The sequence below is a fragment of the Cetorhinus maximus genome, chromosome 24 (genome assembly GCF_964194155.1).
Source record: "Cetorhinus maximus chromosome 24, sCetMax3.hap1.1, whole genome shotgun sequence".
NCBI lineage: Eukaryota > Metazoa > Chordata > Chondrichthyes > Lamniformes > Cetorhinidae > Cetorhinus > Cetorhinus maximus.
The window spans coordinates 45,933,235-45,952,063 of NC_135902.1; positions in this window are offsets into that span (position 1 = coordinate 45,933,235).

Consider the following 18,829-nt stretch of genomic DNA (forward strand, 5'->3'; position numbering starts at 1 on the left):
CGCTACCCGAGTGGTGCCAGGGCAGGTCAAGGTTACTTTGTGGAGCATAGACCAATTCTCCTGGCTGACAAAATTATAGCAAGGAAATTAAATTATTGACCTGCATGAACCTCATCTGGCCCAGCTCCGACTTGTTTCAAGTTTTACTGGCAGGTCTGGCAATGTGCGTGACCTGGAGTAAAAACTGCGTTCGGCTCATTATTGCCTCAACTTGTAATGGGTGACCCCAATGCTGTCAAAAACCCAGCAATTAAAATAGTGGCAGGTGAGAGCGCATCAGGGATGGAGAGAGAATCTTGTGATGGCCATTTTAACCACCTGTCTGACCGCCTTCTGGTCAGGCGGTCAGGGTTACAATCAGCATTTACACCGTTCAGAGAAGAGAGGAGGACAGGAACAAAACTGGCAAGAAAAGGCAAAAAAATTGGGCTGGTTTAATCCGGTCACCTCTCCAGTAAACAAATGAAATCATCACACAAATAAATGAGTTAATATCAAGAGAGCAGAGAAGTCATCTCTGTGCTTGATTTCCTTTCTAAATTAGAATATACACACACACATATATATATATAATATATATATTTTATATCTTATAGTCTGTGTGTATACATTAAATTGTAGGTGCTTTATTTAAATATATTAATTTGTTTCCATATTCATAAAAACAATTGGACTGACATTAAAAATCTCAATCTTATTTATCAATATGAAAGGAAAAGATGAGACTGACAGCCTTGAAAATGTAAAACAATTGGCAAAGAATCAGGCAACATCTAACCAAGAGATTCAGGGATATTCTATGAAATGTGGGAAGGAAAGGTAAGGAAAGCATCATTTGTATTCCGAGATTAGATGGGCTCCAGCACCTGGAGATTTTATCTTCTGGTATTATGTAGGAGTTACAATAGTCTTTCTGCATCATTAGTCATGATGTCAATTTAATTAGTTACTACACTACTTGGCCAAAGTTACTCGCATTCCACCAACACTGTCCAAACTCAGTTTGCTGGGACCACACAAATCCATGACTAATGGCTCAACCAAAGGCAGGTTTTTTGCATCAGCTCATTCTCTCACTTGTTAACATCTAAACAGATCTTGCTCAAAAGCAGAGATGCTACTATTAATTATAAACTAGAGGTTTCTTAGGGCAAGTCAGAAATGTGATGGAATACTATCCACTTGCCTGGATGAGTGCAGCTCCAACAACACTCAAGAAGCTTAACACCATCCAGGACAAAGCAGCCCACTTGATTGACACCACATCCACAAACATTCACTCCCTCCACCACTGACGCACCGTGGCAGCAGTGTGCACCAACTACAAGGTGCACTGCAGAAACTCACCAAGGATCCTTAGGCAGAATCTTCCAAACCCACGACCACTACCATATAGGGGGACAAAGGCAGCAGATATATGGGAACACCACCACTTGGAAGTTCTTCTCCAAGCCACTCACCATCCTGACTTGGAAAGATATCACCGTTCCCTGGCTGGATCAAAATCCTGGAACTCCCTACCTAACAGCATTGTGGGTGTACCTACACCACATGACTGCAGTGATTTAAGAAGGCAGCTCACCACCACCTTCTCAAGGGCAATTAGGGTTGGGCAATAAATGCTGGCCCAGCCAGCAACACTCACATCCCGTAAATGAATAAAAAACATTTGAACTATAAGGAAAATCTTGAACCAGGTAGACTTTTGTTCCTAAATCTCTCTCTCTTGAGTGACCAGAGAGCAATGTTAGTTTATAAATCATTTTCGCAATTAATTCTGTAAGTGCACTATGTAAAGTCAAGTTTATGCCTTTTGTTGTTTATAATTATAAATAGTTAATGCCTTATCAAATATCAATCATTCCCCCATTCTGAAGAGGCATTGCATTCAATGGGTTACCAGCTATTGCCCACTTAGGATATGGGCACTGCTGACAAAGCAGGCATTTATTTCCCAATCCTAGTTTCTCTGAAGAAATGGCAGTGGTCCTTCTTGAACCACAGCTACTGGTTTTATGCAACTTGCTAGACCACTCAGCGGGCAGTGAAATAACTGTTAACCATGATTTACTTGTACTTTCATTTAGTATACCATATTTGCTGTTCACGAAGCACTCTACAGCGGGGAGGCCAAACTCAGATTAGGAGATTGCTTTGCTGGATACTTCTGTTCAGTCGGTAAGCATGATTCTGTGCTTCCAGTCACCTGTTATTTTAATTCTCCTTCCCCTCCCAGTCTGACCTTTCTGTCCTCAGCCTCCTACACAGTGTCAGTGAAGCTCAATCCTCAGTGAAGCTTGAGGAACAGCAATTTCATCTTTCAATTAGGCATTTTACAACTTTGATTTCAATAACTTTAGGTCACAACCATTACTCCTATTTTTCCAAACACTGGGTGTTGGTCATGGTTCTGCTGTTAGTCATTTACAGCTCATTTAGATCCATCTTTTGTTTCTTGACTTACCCCATTGCTGCCCTGTTTAGTCTTACACCATCATCCCTTTTGTCATTGAATCACTCCTGCATTCTACCCTATCACAGACCCCTTTTCTGCTCTTCCCCCTCCTCTGTCCCCTTTCCCTGACTCTGTACTCACTTAAACACTTGTTCCAGTTCTGATGAAAGGTCATCAACCTGAAATGCTGACTCTGTTTCTCTCACTATGAATACTGCATCACCAGCTGAGTATTTTGAGCATTCTCTATTTTTATACTAGAAATCCAGCATCCGCAATATTTTTCCTATGTTTTAGTCAGCCACATTAGTGTGGGACTTCCCTTTAGGCCAGACTGGGTAAGGATGACAAACTATTATTGATAACCAGATTAATTTTGAAATTTCAAAATATAAAATTTTAATTAATAGGATTTCAACTCAAATTCTCAGGATTTGTTGGCCCAACCTTCAGGAACACTAGTCCAATAACATAACGCAATGTAGTGCACTGAAAATTGCATTGTGCATTTTGTCAACTTGAGGCTACCATACACGCACATATCAGCAGAGGGAGTCTGCAAGAAGGAGATAAGAGGAGATCCATGTTTAACAGCTCATGCAGTTCTAATTCTAAATTTCTCTGGCTGAATTGAACTGTTTCTCTCCCAAGAACTTCACACATAATACCACCATACCTGGCTCATTCTATATAGGGATACCACAACAAAGAAGGCTAATCTGATTTTTAAAATTTATTCTTTCATGGGATGTGGGCATCACTGGCAAGGTCAGCTTTTGTTGCCCATCCTAATTGCCCTTGAACTAAGTGACTTGCTAGGCCACTTCAGAGGGTAGTTAAGAGTCAACCACGTTGCTGTGGGTCTGGAGTCATATGTAGACCAGATTAGGTAAGGATGGCAGATTCCCTCCCCTAAAAGGCATTAATAACAACAATTGATGTTACTTTCATGGTCGCCATTACCAGGACCAGATTTTAATTAAATTGAATTTAAATTCCAGTCGCTGCCATGGTGGGACTTGAACCCATGTAACCACAGCATTAGCCTGGGCCTCTGCATTACTAGACCAGCGACATTACTACTATGCCACCATCCCACCACTTTCAATAATTTATGCTTGATTAGCAGTTTAAAGAGATCCACGTGACTTTTTAAATGCTATTATAAGCCATGGCGCTCCTGCCAATCACAATCTCCCAATTTATTTCTTCACAGATGAAGGTAACTCTGGATGGCCAAACTATATGGACAGCGACATTGGGGGCAGATAATAACATAGCAGCACAACTGTTTGAATACATTCAGGATAGTGTATATTACCTTTGGCAAGGCAAATCCATAAAGTATCATAAACAGAACACCTTTGAGAGAGGTGCAGATTTGATATCAATTCAGGATTGTCTTTTCAGGGCATTTGTCTTGGGTTGGAGATGGCCATTTCAGTGAACCTTAGAAAACCATGCCAACACGGCATTTGTAGCTAGCGTAACTATCTGACTATTCATCATCGTATGCAAAATGCCCATAAAACCAGAAGCATCAATGCCAGATTCAACAAACAGTTAATTCTCAAAAGGATAGTAGGGAGACTTGTTAGAAGATGTGATGTGACATTCGTGTTGGATTTGCTGACACTGCTAATAGCAATTAAAAATTAACGAGGCTAGTTTGTTTTCATGCAAGCGGAATATAATAAGCACTTAACCTCTGGCTAGAGAGATTGGAAAGAATTTCTGTTAGTTATACATGTGTATATATTCTGTCTTACTGATGTACAAAATGCTAGCATGCATCCTTCTTCGTGAAATAAGTGAAATTAATTCGCTGTACCATTTATAATAATGGAAAGCATTCATTTGCAAGCCAACATTATTCAAACGTTTCTGCAATTATGTATAAGTGTTGATTCCCATATAGCTTTTATACATGACATTCTTGTGTATAACTCACTGGAGACATTCATTGCACGTGGGCTAGTCAGAATTACATTAGCTGCAGCAATGTATTCATTTAAGGATCAGTCCTGTTGCTAAGAATATGATTGAAACAGAACCTTGGCTTATTCAGGATTTCCAACCTTTTCCAGATTCAATCACAATGTCTCACCCACACAGACCAGGGAAGAAACAAGTGTATCTGGTGGAGCTCAGAGGAATAATTCCATTACCCCAAAGGATAAAACTGATCTGGGCATAAATGAACATACAAATTAGGAGCAGGAGTAGGCCATCCAGCCCCTCAAGCCTCCTCTGCCACTCAATAAGATCATGGCTGATCTGATTGTGGTCTCAACTCCATGTTCCTGCGTACTCCCAATACCCTTTGACTCCCTTGTTAGTCAAGAATCCATCTACCTTTGCCTTAAAAAAATATCCAATGACACTGCTTCCACCACTCTCTGGGGGAGAGAGTTCCACAGACTCAGCCCTTTGAGAGAAAAAATTTCTCCTCATTTCCATTTTAAATGGGAGACCCCTTGTTTTTAAACTTTGTCCCATAGTTCTAATCTCTGCCACAAATGGAAACATCCACCCCTCAGGATCTTATATGTTTCAATAAGATCACCTCATTCTTCTAAACTCCAATGGATACATGTCCAATATGTCCAACCTCTTCTCATAAAATAACCCCCTCATCCCAGGAATCAGTCGAGTGAACCTTCTCTGAACTGCTTCTAATGTAATTATGTCCTTTTTTAAATAAGAAGATGAAAACTGTACACAGTACACCAGATGTGGTATCACCAACAACTGTAGCAAAATATTCCTCCTTTTATATTCCATTCCCCTTGCAATAAACAGCAACATCCCATTTGCTTTCCTCATCACTTGCTGTACCTGCATTCTAACATTTTGTGATTCATGTACCAGGACACCCAGATCCTTCTGTACCTCAGAGTTCTGCAATCTCTCCCCATTAAAATAATATGCTGCTTTTCTATTCTTCCTGTCAAAGTGGAAAAGTTTACATTTTCCCACATTATACTCCATCTGCCAATTTTTGCCCACTCACTTAACCTGCCTATATCCCTTTGCAGACTCCTTATTTCCCCTTCACCACTTGCTTTCCTACCTATGTTTGTGTCATCAGCATATTTAGTAACCATACATTCGGTCCCGTCATCTAAATTATTGAGATAAATTGTAAATAGTTGAGGCCCTAGCAATGATCCCTATGGCACACCACTCATTACATCTTGCCATCCTGAAAATTACCCAATTATGTCTACTCTCTGTTTCCTGTTAGCTATCTAATCCTCTATCCAAGTTGCCCCCTACACCATGAGGCTTATCTTGTACAATAACCTTTGATGTGGCATCTTGTCAAATACCTTCTGGAAATCTAAGTACACCTCATCCACAGGTTCCCCCTTATCCACGTTGCTTGTTACTTCCTCTAAGAACTCTAATAAATTAATCAAAAGCGATTTCCCTTTCACAATACCATATTGACACTGCCTGATTGCATGACCCGCTGTAACTTTCTTCATTATAGATTCCAGAATTTTCCCTATGACAGATGTTAAGCTGTAGTTTCCCATTTTCTGTCTCCCTCCTTTTTTAAATAGAGGAGTTACATTCACTATTTTCCAATCTGATGGGACCTTTCCAGAAAATAGGGCAAATTAAAACCAATGCATCTACCATCTCAGCAGCTACTTCTTTTAGGACCCTAGGTTGAAAACCATGAGCACCTGGGGTGCATTGAACCTTTTCCCAACTAGCGACCTTCAAATGTCTTTTTCTGTTTCTGGGGACATTGAAGGAGTTTCGACCAGGCAGGCATTTCATGATCAAACTCAGCTGCTTCGGATTGCTTTCTGCTGGGAAGTCTTCATATGTGGATGCCGCTGAGGGCAATATTGAACCCAGTCACGTTGCCTGCCGATATCTGTGGGGAGAGGAGGCTGAGATACCAGAGAGTGCCCAGTGCCTGTGATCCAACGTGGATCAATGCCTTCAGGAGTGTCCTGAGGTTAGAATATGTCAGAGGAGGGGAGGACATTAGCAGAGAACAAAAATAAAGCAGGGCTAATGACTACTTCAGCACACAAATTCATCAAGCAGGTCAAGGATTTAAAGCTGTGTCTTTCACAAAACTCAAGAAATGGTGTGTGAAACTCAGATTTTTTTTCTCCCTCCTTGTCTTTAGCATGAATTATTCGCTAACCATTCTTGATTTATCAAGGCTGGGCTCAGATTCAAAGAATTTGCAGCTCCAGAAAGTAGACCTCAGATAAATGTTAAAAGTGGAATGTACTGCACATTAACATTAGTAGTGCTTTTCTTAACATTGTGACATTTTAAGAAGGCATTATCATGACTAATAGTATATCAAAACCTCAGCAATTCATTTTCTAAGATAAACACGCCAGTTCCAAAGTCCATTAAATGAGGTGTTTCATTGGCAGCTGGTGGAGTTAAAGACATAAGGAGAGATTGGAATGAGTAATGATCATTTAGTCAGTGAACTCACTCCGTCATCTCAGAGCCCACAAACCATTCTCACCTCCTTTGTGGCTGTGCTGTGCCTGACTCCCTTTATCTTGGACATGCAGTTGATCTATTTCTTTCTGGAAGTTGTTTGAAACACAAGTTCCATTCTTTAGCTAGCAGTGGAATTAAAGAGAAGCTGATGAGCAGTTAATTTAACTAATATCAGGGTCACAATCGGATTCAAGTCAAGAAGGCCCGAGCCACAGTGGTGGGGATGAAATACAAGGCGAAGATTTATCGAACAGATCACAATGTTAATCATGATATATTTAATGGAGGTATTAATCATAAAAGAAGATTGGATATGAGAAAGAATTAACGATTGTTAGCAAGCTGCTTAACGAGGACCACACAGTTATGGTGTGTCGATAATATGTCCGATTTGGGCATGTTCTTTAGCACTGCCTGTAAACCCCAGTGGATGATTGGAGAGAGCCTGGTTTCTAACTGCCTGTCATTACTATTTGAAATGACCTGCCTTGTTGGAGGTGCTGTCTTTTAGCTGAATCAATAAACCTCTCAAGTGAATGTAAAAGATCCCATAGCACTATTTTAATGAAGAAATGGGTAGCTTTCCCTGGTATCCTGGCTGATATTTATCTCACAGCAACATCACTAAAACATATTCAAAAACAAAAATACCTGGAAAAACTCAGCAGGTCTGGCAGCATCCACGGAGAGGAGCACAGTTAACGTTTCGAGTCCGAATGACCCTTCAACAAAGGGTCATTCGGACTCGAAACGTTAACTGTGCTCCTCTCCGTGGATGCTGCCAGACCTGCTGAGTTTTTCCAGGTATTTTTGTTTTTGTTTTGGATTTCCAGCATCCGCAGTTTTTTGTTTTTATCACTAAAACATATTATCTGGCCATTATCTCATTGTTGTTTGTGGGACGTGCAGTGTGCAGATTAATTGCTGTGTTTCCTATATTACACAGTGACTACACTTCTAAAGCGCTTAATTGGCTGTAAAATGTTTTGGGATGTCCCGGGGTTGTGAAAAATGCTCTATAAACGCGAGTGTTTCTTTCTTTTACACTGTGTAGCAAGAAATACTGGGACTAGCGACTCCTTCTAATAAGATTTCTTTTCTCCAATTTTCTCCCCTTCCCTTCTGAAGACTAAGGTACCACAGTGCTAGCACGCTTGCCTGAGCCATCAAATCACGGGTTCTGTTCCAGGACCTGAGCAAATAACCTAATGTTGTCACTTCAGTGCAGTACTGAGGGAGTGCTGCAGTATTGAAGGTGTCATCTTTTGGATTAAATGCTAAACCGGCCCAATTGCCTCTCGGGGGTGATTTAAACATCCCCTGGCACTATTCAAAAAGTTATAGGAATTTCTCCTGGGGTCCTGGCCAAATATTTATCCCTCAGACAAAAAAACCTAAAAGCAGATTTACTGATCGTTATCTCATTGCTCCCTGTCAGACCTTGTTTTTGCAAATACTTACTGATAAAATAACTGTAACACACTTGGACTGTAATTCAGCATGAGGATTTGAAAGATATTTTATCAATGCAAGTTTCTTCCTTTCTACTGTTCCATTGTTGGCTTGCAGTCCAAGTAACCTATATAATTACAAAGGTTGACTATGTTACTCTGATCCTGTCCTTAATTGACATTCAGATAAATGCACTTGCTAGGAGGATTGCTAGGCAACAAAATGGGAGACCCAACTGATTATTCCCCTCCCCATTTCAGGATACTGAGGCCAAATCTATAACCAAAACTACTGCCATCGCTGAGATGATCTAACTCAGCAGAGGCTTGACTAGCACTTTAAAGGTTAATTCAGTAGCATGGCTGAGAAGCCATTTGCCACTCATCACCTTACACATTCACTCCCTCTATCACCAACGTGGAGTGGCAACAGTGTGTTCCATCTACAAAAGGCACTGCAGCTTCTCACCAAGGCTCCTTAGACAGCACACTCCAAACCCACGATCTCCACCATCTAGAAGGACAAGGGCTGCAGATGCATGGGAACACCACCACCTGGAAGTTCCCCTCCAAGTCACTCACCATCCTTACTTGGAAATATATCACCGTTCCTTCACTATTGCTGGGTCAAAATCCTGGAACTCTCTCCATAACAGCACCGTGGGTGTGCCTACACCACGTGGGCTGCAGTGGTTCAAGAAGGCGGCTTACCACCACCTTCTCAAGGGCAACTAGGGATGGGTAATAAATGCTGGCTTAGCCAGTGATGCCCCCCACCCTGTGAATGAATAAATAAATAAAAATTCTCTTCAGTCAGGTTGCCACATTAACTTTGCCTAAGAAGAAGGAGGCTGATTGTAACGTTTGGGGAAGTTAAATGCTCTCTCTGCCTTTTGCTTTTATCAAGCTTAACTGAAGAGAAAGTTCTGGAATCATAAATGGAAGGTCACATCTGTAACTGTGATCAATGGAACATTCAGTCACCATATGAGCCTGCTTTGTGCAACCCTTACCAACTGACTCACTGCTCTGTAAAACATTATTATTGTAACACAGGAGAAAATCAGGCAGCTTTGTTTAAACCTTCCCTCAATGTGACTCTCATAAATACAGACAGTGGGATTGGTTCGCTTTTCCATTGTTCCCATGACAGTTATTCCAATTCAGGCCACAAGTGTGACTGATGCCATGATTAAATAAATGAATCATTTTATATGTTGACATGATCCAAGGTTATGTGACCTCAGGTGAAAAGAAAAACTATTAATTCTGTGAAATTAATTATTTGGTGAGAATGCAAACATGATTAGAAGCATACATCACCTCACCAGAACCATGAAAATCAAAGCCAATCGATAATATATAAATATCCTTGCTTGAAAAGCGCACATTTCCTGTAAGTGTCACAATTACTTCCTGAAACAGTTTCCCTGTCACACTTTGTTGATAACCACACTATTACTATTAAATAGCATCGCTTCCAACCCAGCATAGTCAGCATCACAGGAGATCTGATAGTATATAAAATAATTTAGCGTTCTGCACTGGGGCCTGTAAAGGGTTAATTGAAACCCACCAAAGTAGAGAGGCCCCTCTAGGGCTGAGGTCAAAGACTGTGCAGCTGAATGATGAGGGAGTGTTTGATGCTGTACTAGCGAGCACAGAATAGAGATCTGTTGTTTTGGCAGGCACTGCACACCATGCACTGATAACAGAATTCCATTCCAAACACATGGGTCAGATTAAAGAGAATATAAATTGCTGATGTCAAGTTGGTATATGTTTAATCAGTACATAAACTCATTTCATCCTGGTACCTGACTGTCACCTGACATTCTACTACACAACTTTAGTATTTATTAGTCTTTCAGTACATTTACAAATGAAGAGAGTTTTTACTACTTTCTATATCATTCTACCCTGATGTCATCATTAACAGTCTGATTCAGTACACACACACTGGTGTACATTCAGGATTTCATATCTCTGAGTTGAGATGATGGGCAGCAGGAGGATATTTGAATGTGGTGGAAGCCCCACAGCTAATTTTGATGTCCTCGTGTTTCAATACTCACGCTTTCCAGTGGAGTCCATGAAAAATAATAGTAGCCGCAACCCTGCCTAGTTTGTCTCCTCCATAGCTCAGAGACGATTTTTTTTTGGCTTTGGTGGGACCACATCTGCAGCACTCTGTCCACTTTTGGTCTCACTCCTTCAAAAAGGATGTCACATCACTGGAGAGGGCTCAGTGGGAAGCTTTTAGATTATATTAGCATTTAAAGGAATGAATGATCAAGATCAATTAAATATCCTGGAACTTTCTCTCTGAAGGCTGAATTCGATATTAGGTTTGAAAGGGAGAAGTCGGTGTCCAAGGCTTTAAAATTAAGTAAGGCAAACTTCAAAGAGGTGAGAAACGAGTTAACCACAGTAAAGTGGACGGAGCTGTTAATGAGTAAAACCTCAGAGAAACAAGTGGGGAATTTCCTAAGAGGACTTGGGTACAACACAAAACCACTACACACTGTAAAAGGCAAAAGCTCCACTTGTGTAGTTGAGCATTGTCAGCAAACAAGGTTAAGGGATGGTATCAAGTGGAAAGAAGAGGTTTATGTAAATGCAAAATAGTGAAAATATTTTCTTAAATGCAAGAGACTAGGATGTTTGGAATAGCAAAGAAATTTGGCTGTCAAGCTACACAAATCGTTATAAACTAGTGCACAACAACTTATATTTATATTGCAGCTTTAATGTAATAATACGAACAAAGACCTAGAAAAGAATGTTGGCCTTTATCCCAAGGAGCTGTAATTCAAAGGCGGGGAAGTTACCCTTTAGTTTTACAGAGCCTTGGTCAGGACCCGTCTGAATTATTGCATTCGGATTTGGATTCTGCACATTCCGAAGAAGACATTGGTCTTGGAAGGGCAAAGCTCAGATTCACCAGAATGATATTGGAGGCTAAAGAGTTAAAGAATGAATTCAGATTACATAAACGTGGCTTGTATTCCATTGAGTTTGGAAGGTTGAGGGGTGATTTAATTGGGGTGTTTAGAATTATTCAATAAATATAGAGAAGTTATTTCTTCTAGTGGGGGATTTCAGAACAAGGGGACACATAATTTCTTTTGTTCCAATATTTCCCCATGTTTGCATATTGTGTAGGTCTGTTGTGGTAATAACAGTTGTACCTGGCATAACAAAGCAGAAATCGTACACCTGGGATCATTCAACAGTACACGAGGGCCTCCCCCAAAGGCAATCCAGCAGCTGCTGTGCTTGCAAAGCTGTGCAAATTGTGTTACCGTTACTTGATGGAGCACTGAGGGACTGACACGAACACCTAGCAACAATACTTCATCCTAAAGCCAGGGCTCGAGATAGCAAAGCAAGGGAAAGTGTGTGGCAAGTGTCCATGTATTATCTTTTTAGAAGCACACCAGGTGACATTCATATTGGGATCCAACAACATCAATCATACATAATAATCCATACTGTAAACACAGCTCAGTTGTTATAATATGAGATGGTGGATAAAGTCATTGGCCGCTGTAGCACTAAACCACATGGACCAGTATTTTTCAGATTCTATTCCCAGTCTGTATTAGGTTAACAGGCCTCTCCATGGCACCAGTTAGGTGTTGTAATTAGTCTCAATGTGCCTCGGTCAAGGAATGGAAAATCCAGCCCTTCCTGTTCCTAATTTGTGAGCTGTGTGCAGAAATGTTCGTGTTGGATCTTGGGTTGGGACAGTTTCATGCTGTGAAGACTGCACATCTGCCTCACTTTCAGTCTAGGCCCCTGCATTAAGAATGGCCACAGATCGATTGGCGGCTGCGTTCAGGTGGAGCCTTCCTTCAGGAAGGAGAAGGGAAAGACAACTAGGGGAGAGGACAAGATAACAAGAGGAGTGCAGAGCAATGTGTAACTGCTCATTCCATGTGGTTTTCAAAGCATTGACAAAGCTTGATGACCTCTTCCCTATAGACTGAGCAAATATAGGCACAGGGGAGCTGATTTTCCAAAGAGGAAGTGGCCTTGAACTGTATCAGATTTTAGGATTGCCTGTTTTCTTTTCATGACTTGAATAATTTGCCTTGGTAGGATTGCTCATTGTTTGCAGAAGACTGGCTCCCTCCTTGGGTGATTTGTTATTGACACAGCCCCAAAAACAATGGCAAAAGCAAAGAAAGTGATGCAATAAAGGATACTACCTAAATCATTTTCCCATGGAGGTTTCATACTGATAGTGCAATATGTAATGCACCTCATTCAGGCAATGGTCTTGAAAGAGCAGACTGATATCCAGTTGAGTCACTGAGCTACTTCCTGGGAGTGTTTATTTTCTTGATCAAAATCAGAATTACCTGGAAAAACTCAGCAGGCCTGGCAGCATCGGCAGAGAAGAAAAGAGTCGACGTTTCAAGTCCTCATGACCCTTCAGCAGAACTGAGTATAGTTAGGAGAGGGGTGAAATATAAGCTGGTTTAAGGTGGGAGGGTGGTGGGGAGAGAAGTTGAGGTGGGATGGTTGTAGGGACAAGCAAGCAGTGATAGGAGCAGATAATTTTCTTGATGGCTGGTTGGGTTTTGGATATGCAATGCTGTACTGACTAACTGGCTTGTGACTCTGCCATGTAAGACACACTGTCTGTGGGGGCAGGCATCCTAAGATCAGGTTAATAAAGACCTCTCACTGAGAACACACTAAAGACGACTGCTGTCCTTGTACATAAGACAATGGCTTTGTGGTTTTAACTGTCCAGAATGTTGTTTACCAAAACTCCTGTCCTACTACCAGTTACACAAGTTTCAGTTATGGCATTTCAGATCGAATGAATGATGAATGAAAAACTGGCCCCTTGAAAATACCTGAGCCTTTGTGTGTGGTGTCCCTGACTATAGTGTTGAGATTGAGTTTACAGCTATATGGTGCCATTAATCACTACATTGTACACAATGGTTCTACATACTTATGTTTACTAGTGACCTCAAATAGCCTTATTTCTCTCAGTTAATCAATGCTACGTTTCTTGCTGACAATTATATTCCACAAATTTAAACATGAAAAAAACCAGTGAAAGTTGAGCAGTGTGTTAAGGAGCACCACCACCTTCCCTGAATGTGGATTATGGACAAAGAAGTAGTTTTAGAATCATATACCCATTGGGGTTGATCCAAGCAAGCTCAGGCCCATTATCTGGTCATTGTCTCATTGTTGTCTGTAGGATCCCTATATGGACAGATTGGCTGCCACATTTCCCATGTTGCAATAGTGATTACGAAAATTGTCAAAAAGTTTCTAATTGACCGAAAAGTGCTTTGGAGCGTAAAGAAATGTGAAGAATCTCTGCATAGACTTGTGCTCACCCAAAACTTTCCTGCCCTTATCTTGACTCACACCAAGCCCTGTTCACCCATCACCCCTGTGCTCACTGACATTGACACTGGCTCCTGGTTAAGCAACGCCTTGATTTTAAAATTCTTACCCTTCCTTTCTGGTCCCTCCATGGCTTTGCCCCTCCTGAGCTCTCTAATTCTCTCCAGCCTCACAACTCTACGAGGTATCTGCGCTCACTTTACTCTGACCTCCGATGCATCCCCGATTTTACTTGCTCCACCATTGGTGGCCGTACCTTCAGCTGCCTGGGTCCTAAGCTCTGAAATTCCCTCCCTAAACCTCTCTGCCTTTCTATTTCTCTCTCCTCCTTTAAGACGTTGCTTTTTACCATTTTGACCAAGCTTTTGACCATCTCCATAATAGTGCTTTATGCAGCTCAGTTTCAAATTTTGCTTCGTAACATTGCTGTGAAGAGCCTTGCAACATTTTATTACTTTAAGGCATTATATAAATTATTACAAGTTGTTGTTGTTTAGTTGCTGAAATAATTCAGTGGTCCTGGGAGCTGTGCTTCTTAATTCAGGTGCTAATGTTTCTCGGTGCTCAGTGGTAGTGTAGTGGTTATTTTACAGAATAAGCAGTTACAGGGGGCCTGGACCCATCAGTTGTAGATGTGAGTTCAAATCCCACCATGGCAGTTTGCGAATCAAATTCAAGTCATTAAATAAATCTGCATTTAAAGAGCAAGTATTAGTAACACAAGACCACGAAGAAACCAGATTGTTGTGAAAAGCCAATTTGTTCACTGGTGTTCTTTCAGAAAGGCCACCCTTACCCGCTCAGGCCTACATGTGACTCCAGACTCACAGCAATGTGGTTGACACTTAACTGCCCCTTGAAGTGGCTTAGCAAGGGGCTATGGCAGCTCATCACCACCTTTGCCAGCACAAATAGAGATGGACAGTAACTGCTGGCCTTTCCAACAATGTCACATCTTGCGAATGCTTTATCATTGTTACCAGATTCATAACCTGCTAATATTGCACATGTAGTGTTTAGCTTGCACAACAGTTTTAGTGAATATCTTCTTCCCCGCCCCAATCTCCCCACCCCAGCTACTGTCAGAACTTTATTGATACATTGCTGCCATTCCTCTTCAGTGACTGAAACTAGAACTTGTGGAAAAATACTTTGCCACCAATCAGGTTTCTATTCACGTGTGAACTTGCCCACAGCCTCAGCAATAGCAAAGCAAGCTCAGCTCAAAGTTGTAGCCATGTCTTCAGCTGTCTGGGCCCTGAGCTCTGGAATTCACTTCCTAAACCTCTCTGCCCCTCTACCTCTCTCTCCTCCTTTAAGAAGCTCCTTAAAACCTATCACCTTGACCAAGATTATTTTCACCTGTCTTAATGTCTCTTTATGGGCTCAATGTCAAATCTTGCCTGATAGTGTTCCTGTGCATTGGGACTTCTTACTACATTAAAGGTGCTATATAAATCAAAGTTGTTGTTATTGTTCTAAATAGACTTTTAAAAACTTGTTTAATTGCAAGGGGCATATAAAATAGGTTAGAGTCTAACTTGAGCCATTAACCTTTGTCAAATCGGTATCCAGGAGCAACAAATAACTTGATGTCATTTTTCAATTAAACGTTGCAAGCTACAAATTAACCGGGTCTGTGAGTGGGTAATTTGTCCTGGCTGGAAACGCAAAATGTGTTCTTTGACTTTAAAGTCTAGGGTTTACATGCACAGACATGCACAGCCTCATTTACACAGCGGGGATGAAACAATCCTCAACAATGGCCTACACTTTCACAACACTGAGCTTGTTTTCAAATCAAGATGGAGTAAAAGCCTGGCAAGGGGACCTCCCTAAATGGACAAACTCTACAAAACTACAGCTTCAAGGTAGTCACTGCTGTAATGTAGAGAATGCAGCAGCCAATTTACTCAGAGCAAGGTCCCCACAAACAGCAATGTGATGAGCAGATGGGTACTGGTTGAGGAATAAATATTGCCAGGACACCAGAGTGAAGTCGGCAGCTCTTCTTCAACATCACACCGTCGGGGTCTTCAATGTCGCCTGGAGGGCAGCCAGGGCCTCAGTTTAATGTCCATCTGAAAGATGGCATGTTTGACAGCACCACCCATGTATGACACAGTAAGGTATATAATGAGCAAACAAATGAACTACATTGACGAGGATTCCTGATGTATATGGGAATCTGACACAAGAGATATATTGCAGCTCAACTTCACCCAAATCAACAGCTTCTGCAGCCTTGAAATTACTGCCCGTGATACTATTCAACAAAAATCTAACATGTTCATATGACATTCCTCTTTCTGCTGTTTTCACATGGCACTAATATGTTTTCTTTGAGTAAGGAAATGCCTTTGCTACAGTAGCAAACAGACAGATGTTGTATGACTGCAGGGAGCATCCATTTGCCGATACTAATTTCTAGGCTGGCTTCAGAAAAACGCAAACTCCCGAGATTTAGAAGTGGCATCACCAAACAGTGACATTTCCGGCATAGTGCCAAGCTGCTCGGGTTCCACGATGGGCAGGCATCTCAACCCTGGAACTAGGGCAGCAAGCCTGGCCGGTTAATATTTGGATTATCATCACCCGGTATGTGCCCCATGCACCATCCTCCTCCACCACTTGCCTGGAGTGCTGGTCCCCACCAGTCTGCCACTGAGAGCTCGCCTCTAGGCCACTGTGCTGTCCCTCACAGGCAGTCGACCTCCCATTATAGACTTCTAATTAGTTCAATTGAGTACCTGCTGACTGTGGTTGGGTAGCTCCTGCCACGCCTCATCCTGCCTCTGGGGAAATAGCTCAGAGGGCAGGAGGAGCCTGGGAGCCAGCACCTGACCGGCACCACTATTTTTAGCACCTCTGTGTCCCACCCCACCTCCCCACACAGTGCCTAAAAATCGTGCCCATAACATTTATTAATATCCCAATTGCTTTCTCCTGGGTTGTTTGCAGCAATGTCCAGGAGGCTAATCGTTAATCCCTGGAGGCTATCAGCCATTAAGGATTGGCAATGGTGTCTGAAACTCACAGGGAAAACACTTGGGTACAGATTCAACCTTCTGGTCCTGTTGCAGCGCCACTTTTTTCAGAGGTCAAGAGAAATGGGGAGAATTGATAGGAATGGGTTAGAAAGGTGATACATAACATGGCTAAAGCAAACTCTTAAAGGTTTTATTGTGTTGGTGGTGAGTTCCCACTCATGTGAGCGCCCAGAAAAGACAAAAACAGAAAGAAGGAACAGACTGTTAGTCCACAGGGCATGGTCTGGGACCACTAAACCATGGCAACCATTATGTTGATTGAAAAGCAATCCATGAATAAGCACAACTGTTTCCAGGTGAAGGGCTTTGTGTACATTTCTGTGGCAAAGGTGAGTCAAACGAGATGACATCCGGCCGGGCTTTGCAAGCTTTACAATTCCTGCAGCAATCTGTTAAAGTAGAACTTCTGTCTTTCATTCTATCGCCCGGGAGACTGGAGACAAATCCTTTAGTGAAGTGCGGCCCAGGAGAAGGCATGGGGGTGCCCAGAGTGTCAGCAAACAAAAACCAATCAGCCCATTTTAGGGGAGGGCTGCAAGTAAAGAATCTATAAAAATAAACAAGGAAGCATAATTTTTTTCCCCTGCTCTTGTTCAATCGTGCTCTTGGGATTATTTCCGTTCACATGAGCAGACAGGGCTTTAGTTGAATGCTGTGTCTGAAAGACCGTGTTTGGAGTTTTCCAACACCACCTCCTCCACTGCCACCCGCCCCCACCCCGGGGTGGGTTCCCCCCTCAGCGGGGCTGGTGAGCCATGGAAATCTCCATTCACATCGGCGGGACCGGAAAATCCCGCCAGGGTGAGGGGCTGGAAAATCCCGGCCGGTATATCTGACAGGGTGTTTTGAAGGGAGTTTTGTCACAGAGAGAGGTATCAGGCCTGCCACACTTTTCAGACTTCGGCTTGAGTCAACCCCACCTTGCTGCATTTGCTCCACTCCCCTGTTCACCTCCTGGTTCACCTTGGCCAGGCGCATGATGCATTTCTCCTCGATCAAGGAAAGGGCAGAATGCAGGAGGGACCCTGGGGTTGAGATTTAGTCCAATCATTACGAGAAGAGGAGTGAGGAGAGTACGAAATCAGATCATAAACTGCAGCATGGATTGCACATCGCACAGCACTCAAAAGCTCCAAAATCTACACCAGATGGCAGGTGGAGAGGCAAATACCCTGGTCACCCTGCAGCCAGCCTGCAACCTGCTCCGCACTTCCCTGCCTCCCACCGTTCCTTGTCCTGGATAGCTGTTCAGTTAGACACTGATTGGTCTTACGACCCCAGAGGACCTAGCTTAGTGCTTGCTAGGTACCCCTGTTGAAATGGGATGGCTCTCTGGTACCAGCTGGCCGACTGACTACTTGTTACTAGTGAAGTTTAGCCCTTCCCACAACAATGGCTGGCTGAAACACAACTGATAGATCTGGCAGTCAGAAGAAGTACACCTGGAACAAGGGAAATGTTGTGTTATTATATTATAATAATATTATACCTTGGGCATTTTTCATTGCACAAGACACGAGGCACCAGTCGCTCATAACGGATTGGATAAACACATAGTGGGCTCATAACATTTTAAGGAGTATTTGGATGTGCACTTGCAATGCCATGGCATACAAGGCTATGGGCCTAGTGCTGAAAAATGGGATTAGAGTAGTTAGGTACTTGTTTGACCGGCACAGACTCGATGGGCCAATTCTGTGCTTTGGGCTCTATGATTCTATGACTAATTAAGACTAGGCACATGATAACAGTTATACGTAGGTATCAGAGCTGTGTGTGTGTGTGCGCTACTCAAAGCAAAAGTGAAACTAAGACTGGATTACATGACATCTATTGATGTCATGCTGCTATCCATTAAAGGCATATTACAACAGGAATTAAGTACCAAGCATCTGGGGATCATCTGTACAAACTCAGTAAACATAAACTACCTCTGCTCCCGAAATAGAAATTTGAATGTATACCTAATTGCAGAATGGCCTTATACATCTGTATGAAGGGGCACC